We start from the raw sequence: 13,703 nt of genomic DNA, 5'->3' as shown, positions 1-13,703 counted from the left end.
AGAAGTAGTCCAATTCAAGTTTTAGGTATCGGTTATTGACTTTTTAGCTGGCTTTGGTGCCTTGACCATGAGCTAGGACCTTAAGATTCTGCATGAAAGGAGGACTAGCAGCCGAGTTGCACGGCAGAATGTGAAAAGTGTTCATATGTAGTAAAAACCTGAGAAATCCGTCCGTTTTCGTCATTTGTTATCGAATCGACATAAAGCCAGATCGTCACATTGGCCGCTCTTCTCTCTGAAACGGTTGTACTTATCGTCTGCAAAACTATGTCGCGTGCTGCGGTATGCGGAAAAACTAAAACCACCGTGGGAGAACACACATGAAGCTTCTAAGTTGATGTAATAGCCAGTAAGAAGTAGTATAATTCAAGTTTTAGGTATTGAATATTGACCTTTTTGCTGGCTTTGGTGCCTTGGACATGTGCTAGGACCTTAAGATTCTGCATGAAAGGAGGACTAGCTGCCGAGTTGCACGGGAGAATGTGAAAAGTGTTCATATGTAGTAAAAACCTGAGAAATCCGTCCGTTTTCGTCATTTGTTATCGAATCGATGTAAAGCCAGATCGTCACATTGGCCGCTCTTCTCTCTGAAACGGTTGTACTTATCGTCTGCAAAGCTATGTCGCGTGCTGCGGTATGCGGAGACACTAAAATCACCACAGTAGAACACAGATGAAGCTTCTAAGTTGATGTAACAGCCAGTAAGAAGTAGTATAATTCAAGTTTTAGGTATTGAATATTAACCTTTTTGCTGGCTTTGGTGCCTTGGACATGTGCTAGGACCTTAAGATTCTGCATGAAAGGAGGACTAGCTGCCGAGTTGCACGGGAGAATGTGAAAAGTGTTCATATGTAATAAAAACCTGAGAAATCCGTCCGTTTTCGTCATTTGTTATCGAATCGATGTAAAGCCAGATCGTCAGAATGGCCGCTATTCTCTCTGAAACGGTTGTACTTATCGTCTGCAAAGCTATGTCGCGTGTTGCCGTAGGCGGAAACAGGAAAAGCACCATAATAGAACACAGATGAAGCTTCTAAGTTGATGTAATAGCCAGTAAGAAGTAGTCCAATTCAAGTTTTAGGTATCGATTATTGACTTTTTATCTGGCTTTGGTGCCTTGGACATGAGCTAGGACCTTAAGATTCTGCATGAAAGGAAAACTAACAGCTTAGTTGCACGGAAGAATGTGAAAAGTGTTCATATGTAGTAAAAACCTGAGAAATCCGTCCGTTTTCGTCATTTGTTATCGCATCGACTTAAAGCCATATCGACACATTGGCCGCTCTTCTCTCTGAAACGGTTGTACTTATCGTCTGCAAAGCTCTGTCGCGTGCTGCGGTATGCGGAGACACTAAAATCACCTCAGTAGAACACAGATGAAGCTTCTAAGTTGATGTAACAGCCATTAAGAAGTAGTATAATTCAAGTTTTAGGTATTGAATATTGACCTTTTTGCTGGCTTTGGTGCCTTGGACATGTGCTACGACCTTAAGATTCTGCATGAAAGGAGGACTAGCTGCCGAGTTGCACGGGAGAATGTGAAAAGTGTTCATATGTAGTATAAACCTGAGAAATCCGTCCGCTTTCGTCATTTGTTATCGAATCGATGTAAAGCCAGATCGTCACATTGGCCGCTCTTCTCTCTGTAACGGTTGTACTTATCGTCTGCAAAGCTATGTCGCGTGCTGCGGTATGCGGAGACACTAAAATCACCACAGTAGAACACAGATGAAGCTTCTAAGTTGATGTAACAGCCAGTAAGAAGTAGTATAATTCAAGTTTTAGGTATTGAATATTGACCTTTTTGCTGGCTTTGGTGCCTTGGACATGTGCTAGGACCTTAAGATTCTGCATGAAAGGAGGACTAGCTGCCGAGTTGCACGGGAGAATGTGAAAAGTGTTCATATGTAATAAAAACCTGAGAAATCCGTCCGTTTTCGTCATTTGTTATCGAATCGATGTAAAGCCAGATCGTCACAATGGCCGCTCTTCTCTCTGAAACGGTTGTACTTATCGTCTGCAAAGCTATGTCGCGTGTTGCCGTAGGCGGAAACAGGAAAAGCACCATAATAGAACACAGATGAAGCTTCTAAGTTCATGTAATAGCCAGTAAGAAGTAGTCCAATTCAAGTTTTAGGTATCGATTATTGACTTTTTAGCTGGCTTTGGTGCCTTGGACATGAGCTAGGACCTTAAGATTCTGCATGAAAGGAAAACTAGCAGCTTAGTTGCACGGGAGAATGTGAAAAGTGTTCATATGTAGTAAAAACCTGAGAAATCCGTCCGTTTTCGTCATTTGTTATCGCATCGACTTAAAGCCATATCGACACATTGGCCGCTCTTCTCTCTGAAACGGTTGTACTTATCGTCTGCAAAGCTCTGTCGCGTGCTGCGGTATGCGGAGACACTAAAATCACCTCAGTAGAACACAGATGAAGCTTCTAAGTTGATGTAACAGCCAGTAGGAAGTAGTATAATTCAAGTTTTAGGTATTGAATATTGACCTTTTTGCTGGCTTTGGTGCCTTGGACATGTGCTAGGACCTTAAGATTCTGCATGAAAGGAGGACTAGCTGCCGAGTTGCACGGGAAAATGTGAAAAGTGTTCATATGTAATAAAAACCTGAGAAATCCGTCCGTTTTCGTCATTTGTTATCGAATCGATGTAAAGCCAGATCGTCACAATGGCCGCTCTTCTCTCTGAAACGGTTGTACTTATCGTCTGCAAAGCTATGTCGCGTGTTGCCGTAGGCGGAAACAGGAAAAGCACCATAATAGAACACAGATGAAGCTTCTAAGTTCATGTAATAGCCAGTAAAAAGTAGTCCAATTCAAGTTTTAGGTATCGATTATTGACTTTTTAGCTGGCTTTGGTGCCTTGGACATGAGCTAGGACCTTAAGATCCTGCATGAAAGGAGGACTAGCAGCCGAGTTGCACGGGAGAATGTGAAAAGTGTTCATATGTAATAAAAACCTGAGAAATCCGTCCGTTTTCGTCATTTGTTATCGAATCGATGTAAAGCCAGATCGTCACATTGGCCGCTCTTCTCTCTGAAACGGTTGTACTTATCGTCTGCAAAGCTAAGTCGCGTGTTGCCGTAGGCGGAAACAGGAAAAGCACCATATTACAACACAGATGAAGCTTCTAAGTTGATGTAATAGCCAGTAAGAAGTAGTCCAATTCAAGTTTTAGGTATCGATTATTGACTTTTTAGCTGGCTTTGGTGCCTTGGACATGAGCTAGGACCTTAAGATTCTGCATGAAAGGAGGACTAGCAGCCGAGTTGCACGGGAGAATGTGAAAAGTGTTCATATGTAGTAAAAACCTGAGAAATCCGTCCGTTTTCGTCATTTGTTATCGCATCGACTTAAAGCCATATCGACACATTGGCCGCTCTTCTCTCTGAAACGGTTGTACTTATCGTCTGCAAAGCTCTGTCGCGTGCTGCGGTATGCGGAGACACTAAAATCACCTCAGTAGAACACAGATGAAGCTTCTAAGTTGATGTAACAGCCAGTAAGAAGTAGTATAATTCAAGTTTTAGGTATTGAATATTGACCTTTTTGCTGGCTTTGGTGCCTTGGACATGTGCTACGACCTTAAGATTCTGCATGAAAGAAGGACTAGCTGCCGAGTTGCACGGGAGAATGTGAAAAGTGTTCATATGTAGTATAAACCTGAGAAATCCGTCCGTTTTCGTCATTTGTTATCGAATCGATGTAAAGCCAGATCGTCACATTGGCCGCTCTTCTCTCTGAAACGGTTGTACTTATCGTCTGCAAAGCTATGTCGCGTGCTGCGGTATGCGGAGACACTAAAATCACCACAGTAGAACACAGATGAAGCTTCTAAGTTGATGTAACAGCCAGTAAGAAGTAGTATAATTCAAGTTTTAGGTATTGAATATTGACCTTTTTGCTGGCTTTGGTGCCTTGGACATGTGCTAGGACCTTAAGATTCTGCATGAAAGGAGGACTAGCTGCCGAGTTGCACGGGAGAATGTGAAAAGTGTTCATATGTAATAAAAACCTGAGAAATCCGTCCGTTTTCGTCATTTGTTATCGAATCGATGTAAAGCCAGATCGTCACAATGGCCGCTCTTCTCTCTGAAACGGTTGTACTTATCGTCTGCAAAGCTATGTCGCGTGTTGCCGTAGGCGGAAACAGGAAAAGCACCATAATAGAACACAGATGAAGCTTCTAAGTTCATGTAATAGCCAGTAAGAAGTAGTCCAATTCAAGTTTTAGGTATCGATTATTGACTTTTTAGCTGGCTTTGGTGCCTTGGACATGAGCTAGGACCTTAAGATTCTGCATGAAAGGAAAACTAGCAGCTTAGTTGCACGGGAGAATGTGAAAAGTGTTCATATGTAGTAAAAACCTGAGAAATCCGTCCATTTTCGTCATTTTTTATCGCATCGACTTAAAGCCATATCGACACATTGGCCGCTCTTCTCTCTGAAACGGTTGTACTTATCGTCTGCAAAGCTCTGTCGCGTGCTGCGGTATGCGGAGACACTAAAATCACCTCAGTAGAACACAGATGAAGCTTCTAAGTTGATGTAACAGCCAGTAAGAAGTAGTATAATTCAAGTTTTAGGTATTGAATATCGACCTTTTTGCTGGCTTTGGTGCCTTGGACATGTGCTAGGACCTTAAGATTCTGCATGAAAGGAGGACTAGCTGCCGAGTTGCACGGGAGAATGTGAAAAGTGTTCATATGTAGTAAAAACCTGAGAAATCCGTCCGTTTTCGTCATTTGTTATCGAATCGATGTAAAGCCAGATCGTCACATTGGCCGCTCTTCTCTCTGAAACGGTTGTACTTATCGTCTGCAAAGCTATGTCGCGTGTTGCGGTATGCGGAGACACTAAAATCACCACAGTAGAACACAGATGAAGCTTCTAAGTTGATGTAACAGCCAGTAAGAAGTAGTATAATTCAAGTTTTAGGTATTGAATATTGACCTTTTTGCTGGCTTTGGTGCCTTGGACATGTGCTAGGACCTTAAGATTCTGCATGAAAGGAGGTCTAGCTGCCGAGTTGCACGGGAGAATGTGAAAAGTGTTCATATGTAATAAAAACCTGAGAAATCCGTCCGTTTTCGTCATTTGTTATCGAATCGATGTAAAGCCAGATCGTCACAATGGCCGCTCTTCTCTCTGAAACGGTTGTACTTATCGTCTGCAAAGCTATATCGCGTGTTGCCGTAGGCGGAAACAGGAAAAGCACCATAATAGAACACAGATGAAGCTTCTAAGTTCATGTAATAGCCAGTAAAGAGTAGTCCAATTCAAGTTTTAGGTATCGATTATTGACTTTTTAGCTGGCTTTGGTGCCTTGGACATGAGCTAGGACCATAAGATCCTGCATGAAAGGAGGACTAGCAGCCGAGTTGCACGGGAGAATGTGAAAAGTGTTCATATGTAATAAAAACCTGAGAAATCCGTCCGTTTTCGTCATTTGTTATCGAATCGATGTAAAGCCAGATCGTCACATTGGCCGCTCTTCTCTCTGAAACGGTTGTACTTATCGTCTGCAAAGCTATGTCGCGTGTTGCCGTAGGCGGAAACAGGAAAAGCACCATATTAGAACACAGATGAAGCTTCTAAGTTGATGTAATAGCCAGTAAGAAGTAGTCCAATTCAAGTTTTAGGTATCGATTATTGACTTTTTAGATGGCTTTGGTGCCTTGGACATGAGCTAGGACCTTAAGATTCTGCATGAAAGGAGGACTAGCAGCCGAGTTGCACGGGAGAATGTGAAAAGTGTTCATATATGTAAAAACCTGAGAAATCCGTCCGTTTTCGTCATTTGTTATCGCATCGACTTAAAGCCATATCGACACATTGGCCGCTCTTCTCTCTGAAACGGTTGTACTTATCGTCTGCAAAGCTCTGTCGCGTGCTGCGGTATGCTGAGACACTACAAGCACCATAGTAGAACACAGATGAAGCTTCTAAGTTGATGTAATAGCCAGTAAGAGGTAGTACAATTCAAGTTATAGGTATTGAATATTGATCTTTTAGCTGGCTTTGGTGCCTAGGACATGAGCTAGGACCTTAAGATTCTGCATGAAAGGAGGACTAGCAGCCGAGTTGCACGGGAGAATGTGAAAAGTGTTCATATGTAGTAAAAACCTGAGACATCCGTCCGTTTTCGTCATTTGTTATTGAATCGATGTAAAGCCAGATCGTCACATTGGCCGCTCTTTTCTCTGAAACGGTTGTACTTATCGTCTGCAAAGCTATGTCGCGTACTGCGGTATTCAGAGACACTAAAAGCACCACAGTAAAACACAGATGTAGCTTCTAAGTTGATGTAATATCCAGTAAGAAGTAGTACAATTCAAGTTTTAGGTATCGATTATTGACTTTTTAGCTGGCTTTGGTGCCTTGGACATGAGCTGTTACCTTAAGATTCTGCATGAAAGGAGGACTAGCAGCCGAGTTGCACGGGAGAATGTGAAAAGTGTTCATATGTAGTAAAAACCTGAGAAATCCGTCCGTTTTCGTCATTTGTTATCGAATCGAATTAAAGCTAGATCGTCACATTGGCCGCTCTTCTCTCTGAAACGGTTGTACTTATCGTCTGCGAAGCTATGTCGCGTGCTGCGATATGCTGAGACACTAAAAGCACAATAGTAGAATACAGATCAAGCTTCTAAGTTGATGTAATAGCCAGTAAGAAGTAGTACAATTCAAATTTTAGGTATTGAATATTGACCTTTTAGCTGGCTTTGGTGCCTTGGACATGAGCTAGGACCTTAAGATTCTGCATGAAAGGAGGACTAGCATCCGAGTTGCACGGGAGAATGTGAAAAATGTTCATATGTAGTAAAAAAATGAGACATCCGTCCGTTTTCGTCATTTGTTATCGAATCGACTTAAAGCCAGATCGTCACATTGGCCGCTCTTCTCTCTGAAACGGTTGTACTTATCGTCTGCAAAACTATGTCGCGTGCTGCGGTATGCGGAGACACTAAAAGCACAATAGTAGAACACAGATGATGCTACTAAGTTGATGTCATAGCCAGTAAGAAGTAGTACAATTCAAGTTTTAGGTATCGGTTATTGACTTTTTACTCTTCTTTCGTGCCTTGGACACGAGCTAGGAACTTAAGATTTTGCATGAAGGAGGACTAGCTGCCGAGTTGCACGGGAGAATGTGAAAAGTGTTCATATGTTATAAAAACCTGAGAAATCCGTCCGTTTTCGTCATTTGTTATCGAATCGATGTAAAGCCAGATCGTCACATTGGCCGCTCTTCTCTCTGAAACGGTTGTACTTATCGTCTGCAAAGCTATGTCGCGTGTTGCCGTAGGCGGAAACAGGAAAAGCACCATATTAGAACACAGATGAAGCTTCTAAGTTGATGTAATAGCCAGTAAGAAGTAGTCCAATTCAAGTTTTAGGTATCGATTATTGACTTTTTAGCTGGCTTTGGTGCCTTGGACATGAGCTAGGACCTTAAGATTCTGCATGAAAGGAGGACTAGCAGCCGAGTTGCACGGGAGAATGTGAAAAGTGTTCATATATGTAAAAACCTGAGAAATCCGTCCGTTTTCGTCATTTGTTATCGCATCGACTTAAAGCCATATCGACACATTGGCCGCTCTTCTCTCTGAAACGGTTGTACTTATCGTCTGCAAAGCTCTGTCGCGTGCTGCGGTATGCTGAGACAATACAAGCACCATAGTAGAACACAGATGAAGCTTCTAAGTTGATGTAATAGCCAGTAAGAGGTAGTACAATTCAAGTTATAGGTATTGAATATTGATCTTTTAGCTGGCTTTGGTGCCTAGGACATGAGCTAGGACCTTAAGATTCTGCATGAAAGGAGGACTAGCAGCCGAGTTGCACGGGAGAATGTGAAAAGTGTTCATATGTAGTAAAAACCTGAGACATCCGTCCGTTTTCGTCATTTGTTATTGAATCGATGTAAAGCCAGATCGTCACATTGGCCGCTCTTTTCTCTGAAACGGTTGTACTTATCGTCTGCAAAGCTATGTCGCGTACTGCGGTATTCAGAGACACTAAAAGCACCACAGTAAAACACAGATGTAGGTTCTAAGTTGATGTAATATCCAGTAAGAAGTAGTACAATTCAAGTTTTAGGTATCGATTATTGACTTTTTAGCTGGCTTTGGTGCCTTGGACATGAGCTGTTACCTTAAGATTCTGCATGAAAGGAGGACTAGCAGCCGAGTTGCACGGGAGAATGTGAAAAGTGTTCATATGTAGTAAAAACCTGAGAAATCCGTCCGTTTTCGTCATTTGTTATCGAATCGAATTAAAGCTAGATCGTCACATTGGCCGCTCTTCTCTCTGAAACGGTTGTACTTATCGTCTGCGAAGCTATGTCGCGTGCTGCGATATGCTGAGACACTAAAAGCACAATAGTAGAATACAGATCAAGCTTCTAAGTTGATGTAATAGCCAGTAAGAAGTAGTACAATTCAAATTTTAGGTATTGAATATTGACCTTTTAGCTGGCTTTGGTGCCTTGGACATGAGCTAGGACCTTAAGATTCTGCATGAAAGGAGGACTAGCATCCGAGTTGCACGGGAGAATGTGAAAAATGTTCATATGTAGTAAAAAAATGAGACATCCGTCCGTTTTCGTCATTTGTTATCGAATCGACTTAAAGCCAGATCGTCACATTGGCCGCTCTTCTCTCTGAAACGGTTGTACTTATCGTCTGCAAAACTATGTCGCGTGCTGCGGTATGCGGAGACACTAAAAGCACAATAGTAGAACACAGATGATGCTTCTAAGTTGATGTCATAGCCAGTAAGAAGTAGTACAATTCAAGTTTTAGGTATCGGTTATTGACTTTTTACTCTTCTTTCGTGCCTTGGACACGAGCTAGGAACTTAAGATTTTGCATGTAGGAGGACTAGCAGCCGAGTTGCACGGGAGAATGTGAAAAGTGTTCATATGTAGTAAAACCTGAGAAATACGTCTGTTTTCGTCATTTGTTATCGAATCGACTTGAAGCCAGATCGTCACATTGGCCGCTCTTCTCACTGAAACGGTTGTACTTATCGTCTGCAAAGCTATGTCGCGTGCTGCGGTATGTGGAGACACTAAAAGCACCTTAATAGAACACAAATGAAGCTTCTAAGTTGATGTAATACCCAATAAGAAGTAGTACAATTCAAGTTTTAGGTATCGAATATTGACTTTTTAGCTGGCTTTGGTGCCTTGGACATGAGCTAGGACCTTAAGATTCTGCATGAAAGAAGGACTAGCAGCCCAGTTGCACGGGAGAATGTGAAAAGTGTTCATATGTAGTAATAACCTGAGAAATCCGTCCTTTTTCGTCATTTGCTATCGAATCGACTTTAAGCCAGATCGTCACATTGGCCGCTCTTCTCTCTGAAGCGGTTGTACTTATCGTCTGCAAAGCTATGTAACGTGCTGCGGTATGTGGTGACACTAAAATCACCGCAGTAGAACACAGATGAAGCTTCTAAGATGATGTAATATCCAGTAAGAAGTAGTACAATTCAAGTTTTAGGTATCGATTATTGACTTTTCAGCTGGCTTTGGTGCATTGGACATGAGCTAGGACCTTAAGATTCTGCATGAAAGGTGGACTAGCAGCCGAGTTCCACGAGAGAATGTGAAAAGTGTTCATATGTAGTAAAAACCTGAGAAATCCGTCCGTTTTCGTCATTTGTTATCGAATCGACTTAAAGCCAGATCGTCACATTGGCCGCTCTTCTCTCTGAAACGGTTGTACTTACCGTCTGCAAAGCTATGTCGCGTACTGCGGTATTCGGAAACACTAAAAGCACCATAGTAGAACACAGATGAAGCTCCTAAGATGATGTAATAGCCAGTAAGAAGTTGTACAATTCAAGTTTTAGGTATCGGTTATTGACTTTTTAGCTGGCTTTGGTGCCTTGGACATGAGCTAGGACCTTAAGATTCTGCATGAAAGGAGGACTAGCAGCCGAGTTGCACGGGAGAATGTGAAAAGTGTTCATATGTAGTACAAACCTGAGAAATCCGTCCGTTTTCGTCATTTGTTATCGAATCGACTTAAAGCAAGATCGTCACATTGGCCGCTCTTCTCTCTGAAACGTTTGTACATATCGTCTGCAAAGCTATGTCGCGTGCAGCGGTATGTGGAGACACTAAAATCACCATAGTAGAACACAGATGAAGCATCTAAGTTGATGTAATAGCCAGTAAGAAGTAGTACAATTCAAGTTTTAGGAATCGATTATTGACTTTTTAGCTAGCTTTGGTGCCTTGGACATGAGCTAGGACTTTAAGATTCTGCATGTAAGGAGGACTAGCAGCCGAGTTCACGGGAGAATGTGAAAAGTGTTCATATGTAGTAAAAACCTGAGAAATCCGTCCGTTTTCGTCATTTGTTATCGAATCGACGTAAAGCCAGATCGTCACATTGGCCGCTCTTCTCTCTGAAACGGTTGTACTTATCGTCTGCAAAGCTATGTCGCGTGCTACGGGATGCTGAGACACTAAAAGCACCATAGTAGACCACAGATCAAGCTTCTAAGTTGATGTAATAGCCAGTAAGAAGTAGTACAATTCAAGTTTTAGGTATTGAATATGGACCTTTTAGCTGGCTTTGGTGCCTTGGACATGAGCTAGGACCTTAAGATTCTGCATGAAAGGAGGACTAGCAGCCGAGTTGCACGGGAGAATGTGAAAAGTGTTCATATGTAGTAATAACCTGAGAAATCCGTCCTTTTTCGTCATTTGTTAGCGAATCGATTTAAAGCCAGATCGTCACATTGGCCGCTCTTCTCTCTGAAACGGTTGTACTTATCGTCTGCAAAGCTATGTCACGTGCTGCGGTATGCGGAGACACTAAAATCACCACAGTAGAACACGGATGAAGCTTCTAAGTTGATGTAATATCCAGTAAGAAGTAGTAGAATTCAAGTTTTAGGTATCGATTATTGACTTTTTAGCTGGCTTTGGAGCATTGGACATGAGCTAGGACCTTAATATTCTGCATGAAAGGTGGACTAGCAGCCGAGTTGCACTGGAGAATGTGAAAAGTGTTCATACGTAGTAAAAACCTGAGAAATCCGTTCGTTATCGTCATATATTACCGAATCGACTTAAAGCCGGATCGTCACATTGGCCGGTCTTCTCCCTGAAACGGTTGTACTTATCGTCTGCAAAGCTATGTCGCGTGCTGCGGTATGTGGAGACACTAAAATCACCTTAGTAGGACACAGATGAAGCTTCTAATTTGATGTAATAGCCAGTAAGAAGTAGTACAAGTCAAGTTTTAGGTATCGATTATTGACTTTTTAGCTGGCTTTGGTGCCTTGGACATGAGCTAGGACCCTAAGAATCTGCATGAGAGGGAGACTAGCAGAAAAGTTGCACGGGAGAATGTGAAATGTGCTCATATGTTGTATTAACCTGAGAAATCCGTCCGTTTTCGTCTTTTGTTATCGAGTCGACTAAAGGCCAGATCGTAACATTGTCCGCCCTTCTCTCTGAAACGGCTGTACTTATCGTCTGAAAGCTATGTCGCGTGCTGCGGTATGTGGAGACACTAAAAGCACCATAGTAGAACACAGATGAAGCTTCTAAGTTGATGTAATAGCCAGTAAGAAGTAGTACAATTCCAGTTTTAGGTATCGATTATTGACTTTTTAGCTGGCTTTGGTGCCTTGGACATGAGCTAGGACCTTAAGATTCTGTATGAAAGCAGGACTAGCAGCCGAGTTGCACTGGAGAATGTGAAAAGTGTTCATATGTAGTAAAAACCTGAGAAATCCGTCCGTTTTCGTCGTTTGTTATCGAATCGACTTAAAGCCTGATCGTCGCATTGGGCGCTCTTCTCTCTGAAACGGTTGCACTTATCGTCTGCAGAGCTATGTCGCGTGCTGCAGTATGCGGAGACACTAAAAGCAGCATAGTAGAACACAGATGAAGCTTCTAAGTTGATGTAATAGCTAGTAAGAAGTAGTACAATTGAAATTTTAGATATCGATTATTGACTTTTTAGCTGGCTTTGGTGCCTTGGACATGAGCTAGGACCTTAAGATTCTGCATGAAAGGAGGACTAGCAGCCGAGTTGCACGGGAGAAAGTGAAAAGTGTTCATATGTAGTAAAAACCCGAGAAATCCGTACGTTTTCGTCATTGGTTATCGAATCGTCTTACAGCCAGATCGTCACATTGGCCGCTCTTCTCTCTGAAACGGTTGTACTTATCGTCTGCAAAGCTATGTCGAGTGCTGCGCTATGTGGAGACACTACAAGCACCATAGTAGAACACAGATGAAGCTTATAAGTTGATGTAATAGCCAGTAAGAGGTAGTACAATTCAAGTTTAAGGTATCGATTATTAAATTTTTAGCTGGCTTTGGTGCCTTGGACATGAGCTAGGACCTTAAGATTCTGCATGAAAGCAGGACTAGCAGCCGAGTTGCACGGGAGAAAGTGAAAAGTGTTCATATGTAGTAAAAACCCGAGAAATCCGTACGTTTTCGTCATTGGTTATCGAATCGTCTTAAAGCCAGATCGTCACATTGACCGCTCTTCTCTCTGAAACGGTTGTACTTATCGTCTGCAAAGCTATGTCGAGTGCTGCGGTATGTGGAGACACTAAAAGGACCATAGTAGAACACAGATGAAGCTTCTAAGATGATGTAATAGCCAGTAAGAATTAGTACAATACCAGTTTTAGGTATCGATTATTGACTTTTTAGCTGGCTTTGGTGCCTTGGACATGAGCTAGGACCTTAAGATTCTGCATGAAAGCAGGACTAGCAGCCGAATTGCACGGGAGAATGTGAAAAGTGTTCATATGTAGTAAAAACCTGAGAAATCCGTCCGTTTTCGTCATTTGTTATCGAATCGACTTAAAGGCAGATCATGACATTGGCCGCTCTTCTCTCTGAAACGGTTGCACTTATCGTCTGCAAAGCTATGTCGCGTGCTGCGGTATGCGGAGACAGTAAAAGCACCATAGTAGAACACAGATGAAGCTTCTAAGATGATGTAATAGCCAGTAAGAATTAGTACAAGTCAAGTTTTAGGTATCGATTATTGACTTTGTAGCTGGCTTTGGTGCCTTGGACATGAGCTAGGACCTTAAGATTCTGCATGAAAGGAGGACTAGCAGCCGAGTTGCACGGGAGAATGTGAAAAGTGTTCATATGTAGTAAAAACCTGAGAAGTCCGTCCGTTTTGTCATTTGTTATCGAATCGACTTAAAGCCAAATCGTCACATTGGCCGCTCTTCTCTCCGAAACGGTTGTACTTATCGTCTGAAAGCTATGTCGCGTGCTGCGGTATGCGGAGACACTAAAAGCACCATAGTAGAACACAGATGAAGCTTCTAAGATGATGTAATAGCCAGTAAGAATTAGTACAATACCAGTTTTGGGTATCGATTATTGACTTTTAGCTGGCTTTGGTGACTTGGACATGAGCTAGGACCTTAAGATTCTGTATGAAAGCAGGACTAGCAGCCGAGTTGCACTGGAGAATGTGAAAAGTGTTCATATGTAGTAAAAACCTGAGAAATCCGTCCGTTTCCGTCGTTTGTTATCGAATCGACTTAAAGCCTGATCGTCGCATTGGGCGCTCTTCTCTCTGAAACGGTTGCACTTATCGTCTGCAGAGCTATGTCGCGTGCTGCAGTATGCGGAGACACTAAAAGCAGCATAGTAGAACACAGATGAAGCTTCTAAGTTG

This window comes from Schistocerca gregaria, unplaced genomic scaffold (assembly GCF_023897955.1).
Source record: "Schistocerca gregaria isolate iqSchGreg1 unplaced genomic scaffold, iqSchGreg1.2 ptg000327l, whole genome shotgun sequence".
Lineage (NCBI taxonomy): Eukaryota > Metazoa > Arthropoda > Insecta > Orthoptera > Acrididae > Schistocerca > Schistocerca gregaria.
This window is presented reverse-complemented; position numbering follows the sequence as displayed.